We start from the raw sequence: 21,022 nt of genomic DNA, 5'->3' as shown, positions 1-21,022 counted from the left end.
CAGCAAAAGGGGCCCCAGCCAGCAAAATGCCAGAACCCAGAACAAAGGATTAAGAAAGCTTATACACTTTCACTGAAGCAGAAGGCGGGATAAGGTGGGGTATATAAGAAATATCATCTAGACTTCCAGTTTTGTGTGGTAATGACCGGTTGGGGGCTGGTGGATTCTCCGCACCCCCATGGCTAATTTTGCCCTGCCTGGGGATCCTAAATGGGTTTAAGTCACCCCAGAGATGTGATGAAGAAAGAAGGGTGTTCAAACAATTCTGGAATGGCAGCAGACATTCCATTTGACTTGAAGAAAGCCTTCTAACCTGACAGGAGAAAGGCTGGCCATATTGCATCGACCAATCCAAGCTACTAGCAACCAAAGTCCAAAAGCACTAACCAGCACAACTGTGAACAGCGTGCTTGAAACTAGGTGAGGAATTCAATCTTCTTTTTTTTATTCTACATTTAATTTCCTGGAAAAGATCCCCAAGAAGCAAAATACCTCTGAAAGGGAAGGAGGCGGATTTCTGCCCCACACTTATACTAACGGAAGCCGTGAATTAATCTTTTTATGGAGGAACAAAATATATGGAAGTGAAATAAATATAAAACCTAAAATTTAAAACTTAAATTTGGATAAATCTAAAATTGTTTGAATGGTTAAGACTCTCATTTTAAGGATAATTGTTTGTTTTGGAAATTGAAAAACAAATAATGGCTGACACCTAATGGAGGATGAAGACTATGACAGCTATGACTTTAATATAAGACTTGGCAAAACCTGCGAAAAGCTTATCTGTGTTTGTGACCTTCAAAGTTCTAACAACAAAGAACAGCTGTGACAAAATCTGGGCTGTAGACAAAGAGAGAACTATAAATTTCAGAAAAAAATCTTTTTTGAACTATTTGGATAACAAATATCTATTTAATTGGGACTCTAAATCTATTTGCAGAGAAAAGAAAGGAAGAGAAAAACTCAAATTCTTGGCCATCATGTAGAATGAACATATCAAGAAAACATAAATACTTCACAGGAGAAGCTATGTAGTATACTGCAACTAATTCAAACAATGACTTTAAACCACAAAGAAATCCAAAATAACTTTGAAAATATAAATCAATCTATTTCTAAGTTAACTCTACAACAAAAAAAAATTCCCAGAAAACAACAACAGAGAAGGAGCAAATAAAACAGATAAATGGACATAGAATTGAGAATAGAAACTTAAAGATATAACTTAGCAAAACAAGGAAACATGATTTAATCCTAGTGGAAAAAAATTCACAAGCATTGGAGAGAACAACTTATCCTTTAAGACTACAAAATAAATCTGAGGACAAGAAAACAGATTGGATGGACTGTAGAGATGTCAGGAACATTGGAGAGAAAGGAGATGATAAGAGAAGCGGAGAGAAAGAAAAAGATTTTCAACAAACATGGAAAGGCAGAAGCCCCATATAAAGACACCTCACCTGATTTACTTTTTATACCTACAGTAATATTTACGAACATATGGGAAAATGTTTTGATTCAGCAAAATACATTGATTAAGAAAGATACTGGGCAAAGGAAAAAGACTAAAGTGGAAACAAAGAAAATAGATGATGGGACTTACCAGAGAGAATACTTAAAAAAGAAACATTTGTTTGAATATGGTTCAAGAAATAGAAACGTTTTGGAATATATATTTCATTCTAAGAGGGATGAATTCCCTAAATGATATAGTATGCTTTTTTCCCTTTTTTTGTTCTCTTTCTTGATATGACTAATATAAAAAAGTTGAAATGACTTAGATAAAGGAAATGTTTCAGTTACTTAAATGTGATTGAATATAAGAAAGTTATAATGGATAAGCCCTACATGGCATGGGTCCGGACTACCTACGGGAGCACCTTCTGCCGATGTCAGCACCCCACCGTCCTGTGCGCTCCCACAGAGAGGGCCTCCTCAGGGTGCCACCGCTCAAGGAATGTCGGCTGGTGGCCCCCAGGGGGAGGGCATTCTCAGTGGGTGTGCCAGCCCTCTGGAACAGCTTACCAACCGAAATCCGGATGGCCCCCGACCTCCGTACCTTCCGACGCGACTTAAAAACCTTCCTGTTCCAGCAGTCCGGCCTGGCATGATAGCGTTAATTGGGGTCCCAGTTTGTTTTCAATATTGTTTTTATTACTTTTTATTGTTCATCTGTAGACCTTCCTTCCTCTGTACACCGCCCCGAGTCCCTCGGGAGAAGGGCGGTTTATAAAAACTAATAAATAAATAAATAAATAAATAAAGGACTAGATGACTAGATGTATTAAATGGAATGTTTAAAGATTAAACATTTTTAATTATGGTTAAAAAGAGAAATTTAGGAAATAAATATATATTAGCTTAGGAAGGATATATATTTTAAGTAGTATGTTATTTTTTATGTTTCTTTACTCTTGCTCTCCTTTCTTTTTTTCCATTGTTTTGTCTATTCCTTATGAAATGTAAAAGTGTGAGATGGTTCATATGGAAAAATAGAGTTAATTTTTTAAATGTAATTAATTTTTGAGAAAATCTTAAACAGTAAGAATTCCTAGAATTTGGTGGGAGAAACAAATTAAAATAAGGACTGTAACAGGATTTATGATAAGGCAACCAGAATGATTGGATAGAAAAGAAATATTATATTGATGTGATTATTATTTTTAGGAATATTGGGAAAAATTAAATATTTAATTGTTATCTATCAAAACAATAAGAATTGCATTAACTCAATGTTTGCAAAAGAGGATATTTTGGGAAAAGAGGAAATCAACTAAAACCATTATGTGGATTATGGATTATAGAAATCAATTGTTAATGATTGTTTTACAAATGTAACCCAGACAACACACTGTTCACCAATTATTAAGTGATTTATGTTTTTTTTAAAAATCATTAAAATATATTACAAAAAAAGAAATATCATCTAATAAATATTTTAGTAATGATCTAACAATTATTCTATTGGTCTTTAGCCATCCTTATTCCTAAGCTAATGAATACTTCAGAAGTTATCTAATACACATTCTATTTGCTCCAGGCCATCACTTACAGTATTCCTAACCTCTAGCTGAGCTATGCAAGATGCCTAACTCTTTGTTACTTTTATCAGCTTTATAACCACCCAGAATTGTTGCAAGCTTTACATGTGCGTATTGCCTGTGAATAAGCATTCTTTGTTCTTCCAGACAGACTCCACAATTACAGGCTTCCCGGGCTTCTTTCAAGTGTATACCATAACCTTGCTTTGTTTTAGCAGCCAGCCCATCATTTCTTTCTTGCATGCTCTAGAGTTTTTATTTGTTAAGTAAACAATAATACAAAAATATGGCTTTACAACATACACACACACACACACACACACACACACGGAGCAACGAAGATGTCAACCTCCTCAATTATTTGTGCTGTTCAAGCATTTGTTTTCAATGCAGAGCCTGGTACCAAGGCCCTTTATTGAAACTCTCCTCTTGTGCGCTTCTTCCTCTTGTGTAACTCCATGCTTAAGCTTCAATTTCATATTTATTTCCATCATTGACCAGTATAATACACGAGTGTCACAAAATGCTATAAAACAATAGAACCAGCATAGAAATCAAATAACATATAAAGTTAGTTTAAAATCTAGGAAAACTAGTGTTAATCTAAAGGAATGACGAGAGTTGAGATAAGGTGTGCCACTTAAAAGTAATACATTTTTAAACATTTGAGCTATGTAGAACGTCTGCTACCTATTGTCTATAAATTACTTATGCATTTAGATAGGCTTTGAGAAATACATCGCCACCTGAACTGTAGCAGGAAGCAATATTTAAAGACCTTCAGGTAGGAGCACCTTTCCTGCATTTTATCTCACAAAAGCTTTATTTTTCTGGTGATGTCCCTCTTGAATTTGGGGCAGACTCCCTTGCCCTTCCTATTTAAACTGGCAGAAGACAGACCGAGGCTGGCTTGATTTGTGTATTTTAAATATGAATTAACTCTCTATAGCGTTTTTTTTCAAAATCGCTTAGTTGTATTGTGAATGAATTAGCAACATCATCTATATGTACATGTTTTGGAAAAAAATGAATTAAATTCTTCTTCCTCTAGAATAACTTGCACTAATAATATATATCGGAGGGAAGAACTCTTATAAGAAAGGGAAAGGCTCAAATATTTCATTTAAGAATAAAGGAACTGATAATGTGCTGAAACTCAAAATTTAAAACTAAAATTGGGTGAAAAGCAAGTATATGGCCGAAGTGTGAAGTAAATAATTCTCTCTCTCTCTCTCTCTTTCTGTGTGTGTGTGTGTGTGTGTGTATGAATAGATAAAAGTATAGCAATGTGTATGTACTGTATGATAGATAATAGTCTTGCAATTAAGTCCATAAATGTTACAAGTCCTTAAGTTTTATTAGTTGTCAGTCCCATAAGATTGTACATCATTCATGGCCCACCAACTGCCTGAAAAAAAGCAAGGCAAAAAAGAAAGTACTTCATTTTACAGTTTCCCTGCTTCCTCACCTGGAAACTATTTTTTGTTTATTTGCCACAGGTGACCAGGAAAATCACTCAAGAGAGGCTGTCTCGGAGGATTATGAGAAGAGTGAAATATAGCTGTCAAGAGGGACTGTGGGCTTAAGAGAATGTTGTTGCTTCCCTGACACTGCTGTATTACTTAACATTTGACAGTGCTGCTTTGGATTCATATTAAATAGTAATACAAAACTTCTGAACAATGCTCTACAATGAATACTCGCCTAAAGGTTTCCACTTTTCTACTTAGAAGGATAAGTAAGTTTATGTTTATATCATTGTGCCAAATAGAGCTTTTTTTTTAGAACCGAGCAGCATATGGGCCCAGAGTACCTTAGGGAGCACCTGCGGCCGGCATCAACTTCCCTCCGCCCAGTGCGCTCCCACAGAGAGGGCCTCCTCAGGGTGCCACCAGTCAGAGAATGCCGACTGATGGCCCCCAGGGGGAGGGCGTTCTCTGTGGGCGCTCCGGCTTTATGGAACCGTTTACCGGTTGAGCTCCGGATGGCTCCCGACCTTCGCTCCTTCCGACGTGATCTAAAGACCTATTTGTTTGAACAAGCCGGCCTGGTCTGATGGGTTTGGGTTTTTATTATTGTTTTTAATGTATTGTAATTTATTGTATTGCATAGGGCATTATGTTTAATCTTTTCTTAATTTTTGTATCTTTGTATTTTAGTATTTATTGCCCTGTTCACCGTCCTGAGTCCTTCAGGAGAAGGGCGGTATACAAATTAAATAAATAAATAAATAAATAAATAAATAAATAAATAAATAAATAAATAAATAAATAAATAAATAAATATTACAGAAATCTCTCCCTCTCAATCCCTCCCTCCCTCCCCCCTCCTCTGATTTATCTATTCTCTCTCTCTCTCATCAGTTTTCACATTTCTAAGAACTTTTAATTGGGTAATGGTGAGAAGCCAGAACTTCTTTAAAAAGGAGCAGGAATGGGAATAATTTTGAGCCTTATAGATAAGATAAGCTGACCAGTTTATCAGCTCAGTTTATATGTACAGGCTTTGATGCCTGGCATCGATGAAGCAGTGATGAGCTTTGGGACAGAATGGCCATAGTTTAGTTTTCCTTTCCTTGACATTTAGCTGGCCACTGTGGCTGGCATCTTCAGAGGCGGAGTGAGCTGCTTTGGAGCATACCTGTGTGCTGCCAAGAGGTATAGCACAAAGCACCTGACTCTGTCTCTGACGAATGCAGCCAGGCAGTGGTGGGATTCAAATATGTGAACAACCAGTTCTCTGTGTGGAAGTCCATTCTGGGCCTGGGCAACAAAAAATGAACTACTGGTTCTGCCGAAGTGGCTAAATATCAGAACAAAGGAAAACTAAATCATGGCCTCTCTGCCCAAAAGCTCATCAATGCTTAACCAGCTTATACGGGTAGTCCTTGACTTACAACCATTCCTTTAGTGACCTTTCGAAGTTACAATGGCATTGATAAAAAGGACTTATGACATCTTTTCACACTTAATGACCATTGCGGCATCCCCATTGTCACATGGTAAAAATTTGGACACTTGGCAATTGGTTCATATTTATGATGGTCGCAGTGTCCCGGGGGGGGGGTCATGTGATCTCCATTTGTGACCTTCTGACAAGCAAATGTCAACGTGGAAGCCAGATTCACTTAACAACTGAGTTACTAATTTAACAAGTGCAGCAAACCACATATCAACTGCAGTAAGAAAGGTCGTAAAATGGGACAAAACTCACTCAACAATTGTCTCGCTTAGCAGCAGAAATTTTGGGGCTCAGCTGTGGATGCAAGTCAAGGACCACCTGTACTTTTGGCTGAAGTGTGAGAAGGTCTTTAGACAGAGAGTCTTCAGAGGTTTTTTTTTTACATGGGAGTTGTCTCTCTCTCTTTTTTTTTTGGTTGGGGAGGGATTTTTCCAAAAAGTTATTAAATTATACACACACACACACACACATAATTTAAGAGAAAAATATATAAGCAAAGAAAAATAATGAAAAAGGGGGGAAAGGGATAACAGGAACAAAATCAGGGACGGCAAGCAACAACAAAGCTATAGAACAGGGGTCTTCAAACTTGGCCCTTTTATGGCTTGTGGATTCAACTCCCAGAATTCCTCAGCCAGGCATGCTGGTTGAGGAATTCTGGGAGTTGAAGTCCACAAGTCATTAAAGGGCCAGGTTCGAAGACCCCTGCTATAGAAGAAAAAAAAAACCAAGAAACTTCCATCTTTCTTTTATACAGATAAAACCTACATATCCGTGACCCTTTGAACTAGAATAAACTGTAACAAATGGTATTTCTATCAAAGATATCTAATCATCAAAACTCAAAGGTTAAAAATCTCATTTTTTTGCAGTTTCAATTAAAAACAAAACAAAACCCAAGAGTTGTTTCCAAGTAGAAATGAAGCTAAATAAAGTTTTTTCTCTTTAATCAAAGCAGTTGATTTTGCCAATTTTGCCAACACCATTAACTTCACCATCCATCCTTCCATTGTTTATATATGCGAGTCCTTCCATCTCTGCACATACAGAAGGGTTGCTGTTGTTGTCATACATAAAAACAAAATTCCACGTTTTTTCACCAATGTGTTTGTCCATCAAGCCTCAAAGAAAAACCTCTGGCTTCCATGGCACATTCAATTTAAGAATTCTCTGAGTTAAAATACATATCTGATTCCAATATATAGCTTTTTTACATGTCCATGTGGTCACAAAAGGTCCCTTCAGATTGTTTACATTTCCATAAAATATTTGACACGCAGGATTCAAATGTTGCAGTTTAACAAGGGAAAAATTATGGTTCTAACACATCGGAGGCCGTCACTGTGGATGAAGGCCACAATGAAATAATCATGTTCTGTGCAAAAGAAATGTCCAAGTGAGTTTTAAACCTTTCTCTCTCTCTTTCCTTTGTACAGAAAATGAAAATCAATATATTTTCTGATGAAGTAATATTAAGTTGTTTCTCAGGGCAGACTCTTGAACTTTCACTCCAGGCAAATTGATCTACCACTTCTCTAGAGATAGATTTGAATTAAATGTAGGTACATTGTAGCCATATTGATTTAAATGTTAAGCTGAACACTAGAATGTCTACCTTGGGGAAGACCACATATTCTTAATTTTGTATGGTGTAAACTTGCAGAAGAAGAGACAGCAGAAGCAAAGTTGCTCGTCTGATTGATGGAAAGAAGCCGGCCAAGGTAATCATAAATCCTTTCTTAACTTTAGATAGAAATAACACTAGTACTTAACAAATAGAGAGTACTATTGTGTAGTGGATCCGACGCAAGGAAGAGACGCCAGCCGGTGTGTGAGTTCAGCTCTTTATTGGAGGGGGGTAGCGAACTGGGGAATGAGGGTTACCTGGCCTCCTTAAATACCTAGCCAGGTAAGCGGACAGCCAATGGGGTTGGCCCTAGGTTTCCCGCCGAAACTGGGTTTCCCGCCAAAACCGTTCAGGCCAATGCCCCCTGGTGGCTGTTGCTATGCAGGTGCCCGCATACATAACAAGTACCATAAGTGAATCTTATGACTTTCTAAATGATTCATATTTTAAACAACTTAGAGCTAGAAACAAGTCTACAGGGGATTTTTTTTTAAATACTTGAGGCTGTGTCAAACTGTGCTTGGTGAAAAAAGGTGGGAAATTATTCAATAAAGAATACAATACAATTAGAAAATGGAAATCGAGTATCCTGAAATTAAATCTGCTTATTTCTAAGCAAGTACATAAATAAGTGGAAAGCTGCGTAGTTCTGGCTCTTTCAGTCAGATTCCTTGAATCCTTGCACATGATCTTGCAGGATCCTGGTTGTCTTCTGATGCCTTTTTCCCCCCACCCTGAAGCAAGGAGAAAGACTTCCAACTTATGCCTATGCTTAGAAATTTGCAGGAGCCCCGAGGGTGTCTCCTACAGGCAAGACCCAGTGAAAGTTGAAGAAAATAATATCCCATAAAGTGAGAATGAAGGAAAAGCATCTTTTCTGTTGAGGAGGAACTGGGTGCTACAACAGAGAAGAAAATGGACACCCCTTAACAAGCATCCAGAAAAGAGATCTAAGGCAACTCGCCATGGCCAGGCCAGTGGACTGGGTTGGCCTGGCCAACTGGACACGGGACAAGTCACCCAGGCCAACTTGTCACCGTGCCAAGACAATTTGACTTAAGCGGGGAGGAGAAGCACTTACCCTCCCCACGAGAAGAAACATCAGCCCTGGCTGAAACTTGCAGGGAGGGGAAATCACTGTCATGGGATAATTTGTGGATGAAGCGGGGAGGGGAAGAGGCACTTCCCTCCTCACCAGAAGTAACTTTAGCCTTGGTCCACCAGATGCTTGCAGGACAAGAAATCGCCACTGCAGGACAATTCAAGGACAAAGTGGGGATTGGAAGAGCACTTCCCCCCAGAATAAATGTCAACCCTGGCTGATGGGATGCTCGTGGTGGTGGGGGAATCGCCACCACGGAATAATTAGAGGATGAAGCACTGTCCTCATTCCCATGTCCCATTGGCCAGGGTGGGGCAGATGTTTCCCTGCTTTGTCCAAATTGCCCTGCAGCAGCAAGTTGTCCCTCACATTGACCTGGTCACGCCAACCCTCTGACCCAGCTGTGGCATGTTGTCCCATTCTCTCCAGAAAAGAGACTCAAGGAAGACTCAAGGATTCACTCTATACTGAAGGAAGTGGGGAGGAAATAGTCCCACAAGTAACCTTGGTTGCCAACTCCATTATGTTGCTGCTTCTAGGCATAGGGACTAACAGGATTACAATGGAGTGGTGAACACATCAGTGCCAAATTTGTAACAGAAGGTGTAACAAAAAAAGTAAGGACTTTTTAACAATCGTCTTGTTGGTTTATGTGCCAGATTTGATAAACCAGCTCAATCTGGTTGTAGACATGGCTTTGAAAGGCCCAGAATGCTTTCCAAATTAGGAGTAGCTTGAGTAGTTAATGTGTGGCAATATTTCATGTGTGGCCCAAAGACCTCTGGTGCAGAAGCCTTGGAGATGAGCTCTCTGACTGGGAATGGATTTATCAGTGGTAAAGATATAATATAAAGGAGTAAGGTAGAAAGAGCATGTGACCTCTAACTTTAAGTAGGGAGAACATTTTGTTGATACATAACATTTTCTATCAATAGATAACCTGGAAAGGAAGACAGGAAGATTTCTTAAAGTTGACTTGGGTTGAGGTGCTGCAGAAGAAATTGAGCTACTGCATATGGCTAGATAGTGTGACAAGAGAATATGCAACTAGAAAACCACCATCTCGCTAAGAATGGAGGTTAGAAATATGAAGGTAGGAGTCATACTTTAGGAAAAGCTCTTTGAGTTATAGAAAGGGCAAATGGTAAAGCATTAAATTGTTATAAAATGAAGGCAAGAATAGTAGAAAGTAGGCATCTTTTAAATCAATACTTTCTATTATTCTTGCCTTCATTTTCCCACCTCCATTCTTAGTGAAAGGGGGAGACTCCTTGAATATTATAAAGTGCAACCAAGACTACCCAATTTTCTCTCTTATTCATATGTGTAGATAAATGTTGATGTCTTGTATAAAATAGTTAAGTGATAGGTGTTTAAATAAAAAAATACGCATAGCTTAGCGGCTAGCCACACACTTGTTTAGGAGTGCTATTGATCATGCTGTATTAATTACTCCTTGGTTATAAAGAAAGATCAAGGAGGATTTGAACATTAGTTCAGATTTAGTTAAAATGTACGGGATTGCACGCCACATTTATATAAATTGTACACTTGTTTACCAAGTTTGTGGCAAATCTGAAATTCCCCAAATAAGGAAGTTGTGGTTACTTAATTTTGGTTTGTACAGTTAATGAATTAGTTTGAATCCTGTAGAGGGGCCAAAAAAGTTGAACCAGACTCTTTTTTTATAATATATTTTAGATTTATGAAAGCTGCCCAACTCAGCACTAAAAGGATCGAGAATAGCTTTTGAACCTGCTTTGGGATGGAGTTAGGCTTTATCAGTGGGGAACATGCAACAAAATCCTGGCAGTTTCCAAGGGACACTTTTTGTAGGGTGAAGAAAAATGTAAGACCACTTTCAATGCTTAAAAGGTTTCAAAGCCGAAGAGCCAGCGCTTGTCCGAGGACATCTCCGTGGTCATCTGGCTGGCATGACTAGACACCAAGGGCGCACGGAACGCTGTTACCTTCCCACCGTAGTGGTCCCTATTTTTCTACTTGCATTGTTACGTGCTTTCGAACTGCTAGGTTGGCAGAAGCTGGGACGAGTAACAGGCACTCACTCTGTTATGCGGCACTCGGGATTCGACCCACCAAACTGCCAACCATCTGATCGACAAGCTCAGCATCCTATCCCTGTCTTGTTCTCTTGTAACAGTGGCTTTACTTCTGAGATAAAAGGATTGAAATTTTGGATTTTTAAATTTTCTCTCTCTAAATTTTCTCTCTCTCTCTAAAAGCTGCAGTAAAAGTACTGTGAGAAGGAAACAACCAGGAACAAGCACCTGCAAAAAGGAGGTAGGAATGTTTTTCACAGATAAGGCTGTCAATAGGTATATATTGGTAGGTGGTGATAGCCTGGAAATATGTATGAGTATAATCCCAAGTTAGAGCAAGAAGCCCCCTGCTTCTGGGAAAAAAGATGAACTTCTGTAAATCTCAGAAGACACCTCCTGTTCTGGAGATTGTTTTTGGCCACTAGATGTTATGAGCTTGTCAATGTAATGTAGGCTACAGTAGTCAGCATTCTGCAGAGAAGTAGTCAGCTGACAAATCATAAATTATGGTTGAAGTTGTGGCTGAAGGAGATAAACCTTTGCAAATCTATTCCTTTTTTCTAGGCCTCTCTTTAGAAAACACATTACAGAAAGGTAGGTCAGGAAAATTTCCCTTCAGTGCTTAATGACAGGTGATCCCTCTTTAATCTATGAAAATTCTTAATGCTGTGAGGCATTGGAATGGCTCAGCGTCTCTGTGTTTTCAGCAAAGACTAGATGTATTGGAGTAAAGACTTAATGAAGCAGTACATGGCTTGTCTATAGTTTGAAAAGTCTGCAAACTTCAAGGCCACCGATTGCGCCACTCTGTCAATTATCTTGCTGTAGAAATAACCTTTTGAACAGAGACACTTGGTCCCCGAAACAATGATGATGTTCAAAAGAATGTTGAATGGATCAAAGAGGCTTCAAGGGGATAACTGTAGGTTCAGAGAGATCTGTAGAAACTCTGCTAGAGATATTAGGTAGATTCCATTCAATGACAGTGACTTTAGCAGATGCAGCCTAACTTACCAAGGGGAAGACAGTGATTTTTGGGCAGAAGTCCATGCTCTCTTGGAATTTAGATAAACAGCCTACCTCATACAAGAGTCTTCAGGATGAGAATATAATCTTGTATATTGTAATTGATATAAAGCATGAATAAGTGTCAGAATACATAGCAGAAACTCAGTGCTTGTATTGGTCTCACTCATTAAATTCTGGACTGTTCCAAAAAGTGCAGGTCCTCCATCAGGACTGTCAATGGTTTGATGCCCAGAGGCCAATAACCTTAACTGGAAGGGCACGGAACTGACTGAAACTGATGAGAGATCCTTTCAGGACAATGGTAAAAGGAGATCAGGTGCAATCTCAGTGATCTCAGGATGAATGAAAAGCGAAATCTCAAGTTTGAATATCTCATTGAATAGAAGGAAAGTCTAGAGAAACAGATCTCAAGGGAATACCCCAGATGTCAGCTATGATGGTGCCAAGAGCCATTGTGAAATAAATCCAGTTTATTTTCTTAATTCTGTAAAAAAAAAATTCCTTGGACTGAGTTATAGCAACATTAAGTTGCTAGCATCTGTTTACCCTTTTCATTATATCTGTGACTTAATGTTTTCTACGTATATCATGCACCAAGTGCAAATGATGAAATTAATCCCATATAAAGAGAAATGCAAATATGTGCCACAGTTATTCTTCAGCTAAACCCCAGAAAGTACTGAATTCTGAAATAGCTTAATCCAGACAATAGACAATAGAATAAATGCCCAGGAATAAACCTAAACATATGAAAGATAAATTCATCTTTCTTGTAAAATCATTTAGTTTGTACAATGAAAAGCTTATCAAATGTTCTTTCCAAAGAAAGTCCTCCAATGTTCTGTAAAAATGTTTGGAATCATGTGGCGGAATAAACGTAACATTTACATCTTTAAGGGTAAAATAATTTACGAGTTAAATTCTTTTAATCACATTTATTTCCCCCCAAATACAACTGTTTATATCTTCTTTCATATTAACACAGGGATGAATTCAATTGTACTAATGTGAGAAAACCTGATGGAAATTCTTGTGCAAAGTTAAAGAGAAGCTAAAGTTCCAATCCTTAATTTTTTCTAATTTATTATTGTGATTTAATAGCACTGAGTACATAGATAATTCAGAAGGAAAACAAACATGTACTGTATTAATGACATAAATTAAAAATAAAATGCCTAATTTATTTATACAAATATCATCAGCAAAATTTTATGCTCTGCCCCTATTATGATTCATAATTCTTTACACATGTAAAACACTGAAAACATAAAGGTTTTATCTGAAGCTGTGTTATGAAGAAGTTTTTTGCACTGGTTTGATCCTTGCAAGAAAAAAAAATCTTCCTAAAACCTGGGTTAATGTACCAAATTAACTTGCTGCCTGGGGCAGGGTCTGTCATTTCAAACTTTTGTCTTTTAACAGTTTTTTATAAAGTTGACAAAATTTGAAATCTTAAGGGAAAGGTAGTTTTCCTTTTGCTTTGTTTCTTTTTAAAAGGAGGAGAAAAATGGAAGTATATACAATATTTGTTTTCTTTTTATGTATTTACCCTTTGAAAAATGGAGTAAATTATGTAAAACTTAGCATATAATTGCTCTGTTTGTTTTAGTTACAAAATCTACAAGTATAATTGCTTTAGCTTCAGTCACACTGATTATAAAAATATTAATATTAGCAGAAAGAAAACACTAAGAGGTAAGATTGGCAATAGGTATCAGTGACACTGATTTTTTATTATTATTATTACTGTGTCTCATTAGAAACATATAACTGCTCTTACTGTACAGATTGGGATTTATTTATTTATTTATTTATTATATTTTTATACCGCCCTTCTCCCAAAGGACTCAGGGCGGTGTACAGGGCAATAAATAAAAAAACAGGATACAAAAGTTAAAAGCGATTAAATAAATGCCCAAGGTTAAAACAATAATTAAGACGTATTAAAACCCCTACCCTAACCCATCAGACCAGGTCAGATTGCTCAAATAGATACGTTTTTAGATCACGCCGAAAGGAGCGAAGGTCGGGGGCCATCCGGAGCTCAACCAGCAAGCGGTTCCATAGGTCTGGCGTGCCCACAGAGAACGCCCTCCCCCTGGGGGCCACCAATCAACATTCTTTGATCGGAGGCACCCTGAGGAGGCCCTCTCTGTGGGAGCGCACTGGACGGAGGGAGGTTGACGCCGGCCGCAGGTGTTGCCGTAGGTAATCTGGACCCATGCCATGTAGGGCTTTGTAAGTCATTACTAACACCTTGAATCTCACCCGGAGGGCAACCGGCAGCCAATGCAGCTCGCGGAGCAAAGGTGTAACATGGGAGTATCGGGAAACCCCCAGCACAACTCGCGCGGCTGCATTCTGCACCAGTTGGAGCCTCCGAGTGGACTTCAAGGGCAGCCCCATGTAGAGAGCATTACAGTAGTCTAGACGAGAAGTCATGAGCGCATGAGTGACTGTACGCAAGGCATCCCGGTCTAGATAGGGTCGCAACTGGCGCACCAGGTGAACCTGGGCAAACGCCCCCCTAGTCACAGCTCCAATATGCTCTTCTAAAGAGAGCTGTGAATCTAGAAGGACCCCCAAGTTGCGCGCCCTATCTACGGGGGGTAATAGCTCACCCCCCCATGGCCAGAGATGGGATAATCGGAATTTCCCGGGATGCCGGCACGAACAGCCACTCAGTCTTGTCAGGGTTGAGTCGAAGCCTGTTCCTCCCCATCCAGACCCGGACCGCCTCCAGGCAGCCGGACATCACGTCGAGGGCATCACTGGGGTGGTTTGGGGTCGAAATAAAAAACTGGGTATCATCAGCATATTGATGATACCCAACTCCAAAACCACGAATGATCTCGCCCAGCGGCTTCATATAGATGTTGAACAGGAGAGGCGAGAGAACCGATCCCTGAGGAACTCCACAAATGAGAGGTCTCAAGGTCGATCTCTGCCCTCCTGCCAACACCGACTGCGAACGTCCCAGAAGGTAGGAGGAGAACCACTGGAGAACTGTGCCTCCCACTCCTAACCCCCTGAGACGTCGCAGCAGGATACCATGGTCGATGGTATCAAAAGCCGCTGAGAGGTCTAAAAGGACTAGGACAGAGGAGAAACCCCTGTCCCGAGCCCGCCAGAGATCATTCACCAGCGCGACCAATGCCATCTCCGTGCTGTACCCGGGCCTGAAACCCGATTGGTACGGGTCTAGATAATCAGCTTCATCCAAGAACAAAGGGAGCTGTTGCGCCACCACGCTCTCAACAACCTTCGCCAGAAAGCGAAGGTTGGAGACCGGATGAAAGTTTTTTAATATTGCTGGGTCCAAGGCAGGCTTCTTGAGGAGGGGTCTCACCACCGCCTCCTTCAAGGTGGCGGGAAAGCTACCCTCACTCAAAGAGGCAGTAATCACTGCCTGGAGCCAGCCTCGTGTCCCATCCCGGGCCGCATAAGTCAGCCAGGAGGAACACGGGTCCAATAAACACGTGGTGGAGCTCAGCTTCCCCATGATCTTGTCCACTTCTTCAGGAGTCACAGGGTCGAACTCTTCCCAGATTACATCGACAAGGCTGCCCGTATCCTCATCGTCAGACTCTGCCCAGTCTGAGTCTAGACCGGTCTGGATCCGAGCGATTTTGTCCGACAGAAATAGACTAAACTCCTCGGCTCGACCCTGCAAGGGTTCCTCCCTCACCTCCTGATTAAGGAGAGAGCGAGTTACTCTAGGGAAAAAATGGTGAACTAAAAATAGTACTGTTAAAAGGAATGGGTGAATTTAATTCAGATGACCATCAGGTATACTACTGCGGGCAAGAATCCCTCAGAAGAAATGGAGTAGCCTTCATAGTCAATAAAAGAGTAGGAAAAGCAATACTGGGATACAATCCTCAAAATGACAGAATGATCTCAGTTCGAATCCAAGGCAAACCATTCAATATTACAGTAGTCCAAGTCTATGCCCCAACCACCAGTGCTGAACAGGATAAAATTGACCGGTTCTATGAAGCCATACAGCAAATTATAGAACTAACACCAAAAAATGATGTCCTTATCCTCATGGGGGATTGGAATGCTAAAGTAGGAAGCCAAAAGATAAGTGGAATAACAGGCAAGTTTGGCCTTGGGGTACAAAATGAAGCAGGTCACAGGTTGATAGAACTTTGTCAAGAGAATACAATGGTCATAGCAAACACTCTTTTCCAACAGCCCAAGAGACGGCTCTACACATGGACATCACCAGACAGTCAACACAGAAATCAGATTGACTATGTGCTCTGCAGCCAAAGATGGAGAAGCTCTATACAGTCAGTAAAAACAAGACCAGGAGCTGGCTGTGGCTCAGACCATGAGCTTCTCATTGCAAAATTTAGGCTTAAACTGAAGAAAGTAGGGAAAAGCACTAGACCACTCAGGTATGAATTAAATCATATCCCTGTTGAATATACAGTAGAGGTGATACATAGATTTAAGGAATTAGATTTGATAGACAGAGTGCCTGAAGAACTATGGACAGAGGTTCACAACATTGTACAACAGGTAGCATCCAAAACCATCCCAAAGAAAAAGAAATGCAAGAAAGCAAAATGGCTGTCTGAGTAAGCTTTGCAAATAGCTGAGGAAAGGAGGAAAGTGAAAGGCAAGGGAGAAAAAGAAAGATATGCCCAATTGAATGCAGAATCCCAGAGAATAGCTAGAAGAGATAAGAATGCCTTCTTAAATGAACAGTGCAAAGAAATAGAAGAAAACAATAGGATAGGGAGGACCAGAGATCTTTTCAAGAAAATTGGAGAGATGAAGGGAACGTTTAATGCAAAAATGGGCATGATAAAGGACCAAAACGGCAGGGACCTAACAGAGGCAGAAGAGATTAAGAAGAGGTGGCAAAATTACACAGAAGAACTATACAAGAATGAGCTTAACATCCATGATAATCACAATGAGGTGGTCACTGACCTCGAGCCAGACATCCTAGAATGTGAAGTGAAGTGGGCCTTAGAAAATCTGAGCAACAACAAAGCTAGTGGAGGTGACAGTATTCCAGCTGAGCTATTCAAAATCTTAAAAGACGATGAAGTAAAAGTGCTACACTCAATTTGCCAGCAAATTTGGAAAACTCAACAGTGGCCACAGGATTGGAAAAGATCAGTTTACATTCCAATTCCAAAGAAAGGCAGTGCCAAAGAATGTTCAAACTATCACACCATTGCACTCATTTCACATGCAAGTAAAGTTATGCTTAAAATCCTACAAGCTAGACTCCAGCAGTATGTGGATCGAGAACTACCAGAAGTACAGGCAGGATTTCGAAGAGGCAGAGGAACTAGAGATCAAATTGCCAACATACGCTGGATCATGGAGAAAGCTAGAGAGTTCCAGAAAAACATCTACTTCTGCTTCATTGACTATGCTAAAGCCCTTGATTGTGTGGATCATAACAAACTGTGGCAAGTTCTTAAAGAGATGGGCGTACCAGACCATCTTATTTGTCTCTTTTTTTTAATTTTTTATTAAATTTATTATTTAAAAACATTGGACACAGTACCAGCGAGCTGACAAACCTTTTTGTCTACAATGTTTAAATATATATATATATACATGTATATATGTACATCAAAAATACACTTAAATACACTTAGATTACAAATCGGTGAAATACCACAATATTTAAGACAGTGAGCTAGTCTGTAAAACCTAATAAAGACCTTTCTTTTTATCCATCCAAAGATACAATTTATTCCAAATTCTATAATAGTCTGATTGGTCTTTATTCTTTAATTCCAAAGTTAATTTGTCCATTTCAGCGCAATCCCAAATTTTCCTAATAACCTCTTTTTCTCCTGGGATCTCATTCTTTTTCCATTTTTGTGCAAATGATATTCTAGCTGCTGTGATAATATGGATCATTAAGTATAGCACATCTTTAGGATATTTCTCTTTCGTAATTCCCAACAAGAAAAGTTCTGGACTAAACTCAAGATCTTGTTTCAATATTTCTTTCAGCCAAATCCAAATCATTCTCCAAAATTTTTGTGTTTTACTGCAAGACCACCACGTGTGGAAGTATGTGCCTATCTCTTCAGAACACTTCCAACATTTGGGAGATGCTGTTGTGTACATTTTTGCTAAGCGGGCTGGGGGAAGATGCCATCGGTAAAACATTTTAAATAAATTTTCTTTATACGATGAGGCCAGTGTTATCCTTTTATTTCTATCCCAAATTGTTTGCCAAGTATCTAAGTCGATGTTATGTCCTAAATTGTTAGCCCAGGTCAACATGGGGTCTTTCACTTGCTCTTCAAACAGCTTATATCCCAAAAGTAATTTATAAAAATTCCTTATTTGTTTAGAGTCCGGTCCCAATAATATTTTGTCCAATGCTGTTTCAGAGTTATATATCCCCCATTCATTTTTATCCTTCCTAAATCTCGATTGGATTTGTAAGTAGGCCCACCAATCGAGTTTTATACCTTGTAATTCTAGTTCATTCCTAAGTTTCAATTCCCCCTCCTCATTCAGAATATCCTTGTATGAGATTATGTTACCCAAATCAAACAGATTTGGGTAAACTATCGCTTCAAGGGTGGATAGCCAGACCGGTATTTTGGTGTAATTGTGAGATCTAATTTTTTTCCAAGTATTAAGTAGCGCTTGCCTGATCCGATGTTTTTGAAAATGCGAGAAAAGACCTTGTTTCTCCGTCCATAGGAAAGCATGCCAGCCATATTGCAAATCGTGACCCTCTAAAGTTAATAGTCTTCTATTTCTCAAGATTACCCATTCTCTAATCCAGCTCAGGGCCGCGGCATGGTAATATAATTCCCAGTCTGGCAATCCAAAACCCCCATTTTCCTTCGTATCCTGTAAATATTTCAGTTTAATTCTTGGTTTTTTCCCCTGCCAAATAAAATTTAGTGATAATTTATCCAAATTTCGAAAAAATTTAGAGTCGAGTTGAATTGGGATATTCTGAAACAGAAACAGGATTTTAGGCAGAATATTCATCTTAATGACAGCGATTCTTCCCAATAATGAGAGTTTTAGGTTTCCCCATCTTTCCAGATCACCTTTTATTTGGTTCACTACATTATCATAATTATCCTTTTTGAGTGAAGTGCATCTAGCCGTAATGTTAATCCCTAGATATTTTATTTTCTTGACTATTTCTATATCCATGATTCCGGCCAGATTACCTTTTTGTTTATTGGAAGGAGCGAAGGTTGGGGGCCATCCGGAGCTCAACCAGCAAATCACCAGAGGGCATCAGTGGTGGTCTGAGGAGAGCATAGCAAACAAACCCATCACCATCACCTGGGCACATGTAGATATGCTGATGGTTGTTGGGGCTGTTCTTGGTTTCCGGTCACTAAAAAAGCAGGAGGGAGAGAAGAGAAGTAGAACTTCATAATTCACTAACGCTGAGTAGCATCAGCCTGGAGAAAGCAGGAAAACATTGCTGAGAAGAAAGAAGAATCAACACTGAATAATCTGAGAGATTGTTTATTTTCGTAGCAGACTTCCCCAAATGAGCAGAATGTGCTAGATTTGAAGCAAATGCCAAATTAAAGAGGATTTGCCAGGGCAGCCCTTCCGAGTACTTTAATAGCAACAGCCAAAAGCTCCTTGGGCACAGACAAGTGAGAATGGACCCTAAATGGATGCTGCCACTGACTTTTCCACCATATCCCCTTTCTATTCCCATTATATTTTACAACCCATCTGCTTCCTCCACAATTAATTCTGGATATGTTCTTTTATTCTTGGTTTTCTAACCAACATGGCGTTGAATAATTGAAAAGTTGCACTGATTCTCCCACCAGAAGGGTTTTTAATCCTCCACATTATATTCACTATTATGAATATTGCAGCTCAATATTGCCTAACTTCTTCCTTTTAATTGCATCACTACTTATATCTCTTTTTTCATACATTATTAATACAAGAGGTAGACTGGAAAAAAACAACAACCAGCAAACAAAGTCAAAGTAGTATGAAACTGGCGAATTTAAAACTGCTTTTGGAAAAATAAAAATTGTCCTGAAGTGCTCACTGACCATTGGGACCAAACTCAGAATTTGGAAACACAATACAGCTGATGTTCTAAATTCATCAATCATCTGTGTGAATACAAAGTGACCCTGCCTATTAATCTCAAAGAGATCAAGCATTTATTGAAAACTTTACTACATATTGGTCCCAAGAATCATTCAAACACGGCACTGCTATAAAACCAATTCAACACATCATGCATTATTTATTCCCAACATATCTCTTTGTAGCATTGAGCGCAAACATTTATGCTTTGAATTCCAATCTCATCTTGACTTACAGCATAAGCTTCCACCTTTAATTAAAAAATGAATAAAATCTTGAATTGCTTCATACTCCCCCCAAAATAGCAATCTCTTCTGTTTTTGAAGGGAAAACAAGCAAACAAACAAACAAAAAAAGAACTTTGGACCATTGTATGAGCAAATATTGTACAAGAGGTAGCAACCAAAACCATCCCAAAGAAAAAGAAATGCAAGAAAGCAAAATGGCTGTCTGAGGAAGCTTTGCAAATAGCTGAGGAAAGGAGGGAAGCGAGAGGCAAGGGAGAAAAAGAAAGATACGCCCAATTGAATGCAGAATTCCAGAGAATAGCTAGAAGAGATAAGAATGCCTTCTTAAATGAACAGTGCAAAGAAATAGAAGAAAACAATAGAATAGGGAGGACCAGAGATCTTTTCAAGAAAATTGGAGAGATGAAGGGAACGTTTCAGGCAAAAATGGGCATGATAAAGGACCAAAATGGCAGGGACCTAACAGAGGCAGAAGAGATTAAGAAGAGGTGGCAAAATTACACAGAAGAACTATACAAGAATGAGCTTAACGTCCCTGATAATCACAATGAGGTGGTCACTGACCTCGAGCCAGACATCCTAGAATGTGAAGTGAAGAGGGCCTTAGAAAAGATGAGCAACAACAAAGCTAGTGGAGGTGACAGTATTCCAGCTGAGCTATTCAAAATCTTAAAAGACGATGCAGTAAAAGTGCTACACTCAATTTGCCAGCAAATTTGGAAAACTCAAGAGTGGCCACAGGATTGGAAAAGATCAGTTTACATTCCAATTCCAAAGAAAGGCAGTGCCAAAGAATGTTCAAACTATCGCACCATTGCACTCATTTCTCATGCTAGTAAAGTTATGCTTAAAATCCTACAAGCTAG

At 39.3% G+C, this 21,022-nt stretch overlaps 1 long non-coding RNA gene across 1 annotated transcript in view; it reads left to right on the top strand.

Moving 5' to 3' along the window:
* Positions 1-9,689: 9,689 nt before the first annotated feature.
* Positions 9,690-21,022, top strand: part of LOC308660597 — a 31,919-nt gene continuing 20,586 nt past the window's right edge. The window contains exons 1-2 of the long non-coding RNA XR_014024755.1: positions 9,690-9,827; positions 10,978-11,035. This is a non-coding gene — a long non-coding RNA (uncharacterized lncRNA). The remainder of the gene's footprint in view (positions 9,828-10,977; positions 11,036-21,022) is intronic.

The sequence above is a fragment of the Vipera berus genome (genome assembly GCF_964194415.1).
Source record: "Vipera berus genome assembly, chromosome: 1".
Lineage (NCBI taxonomy): Eukaryota > Metazoa > Chordata > Lepidosauria > Squamata > Viperidae > Vipera > Vipera berus.
The sequence above is the reverse complement of the archived record's forward strand: the minus strand, read 5'-3'. Positions and strand labels throughout refer to the sequence as shown.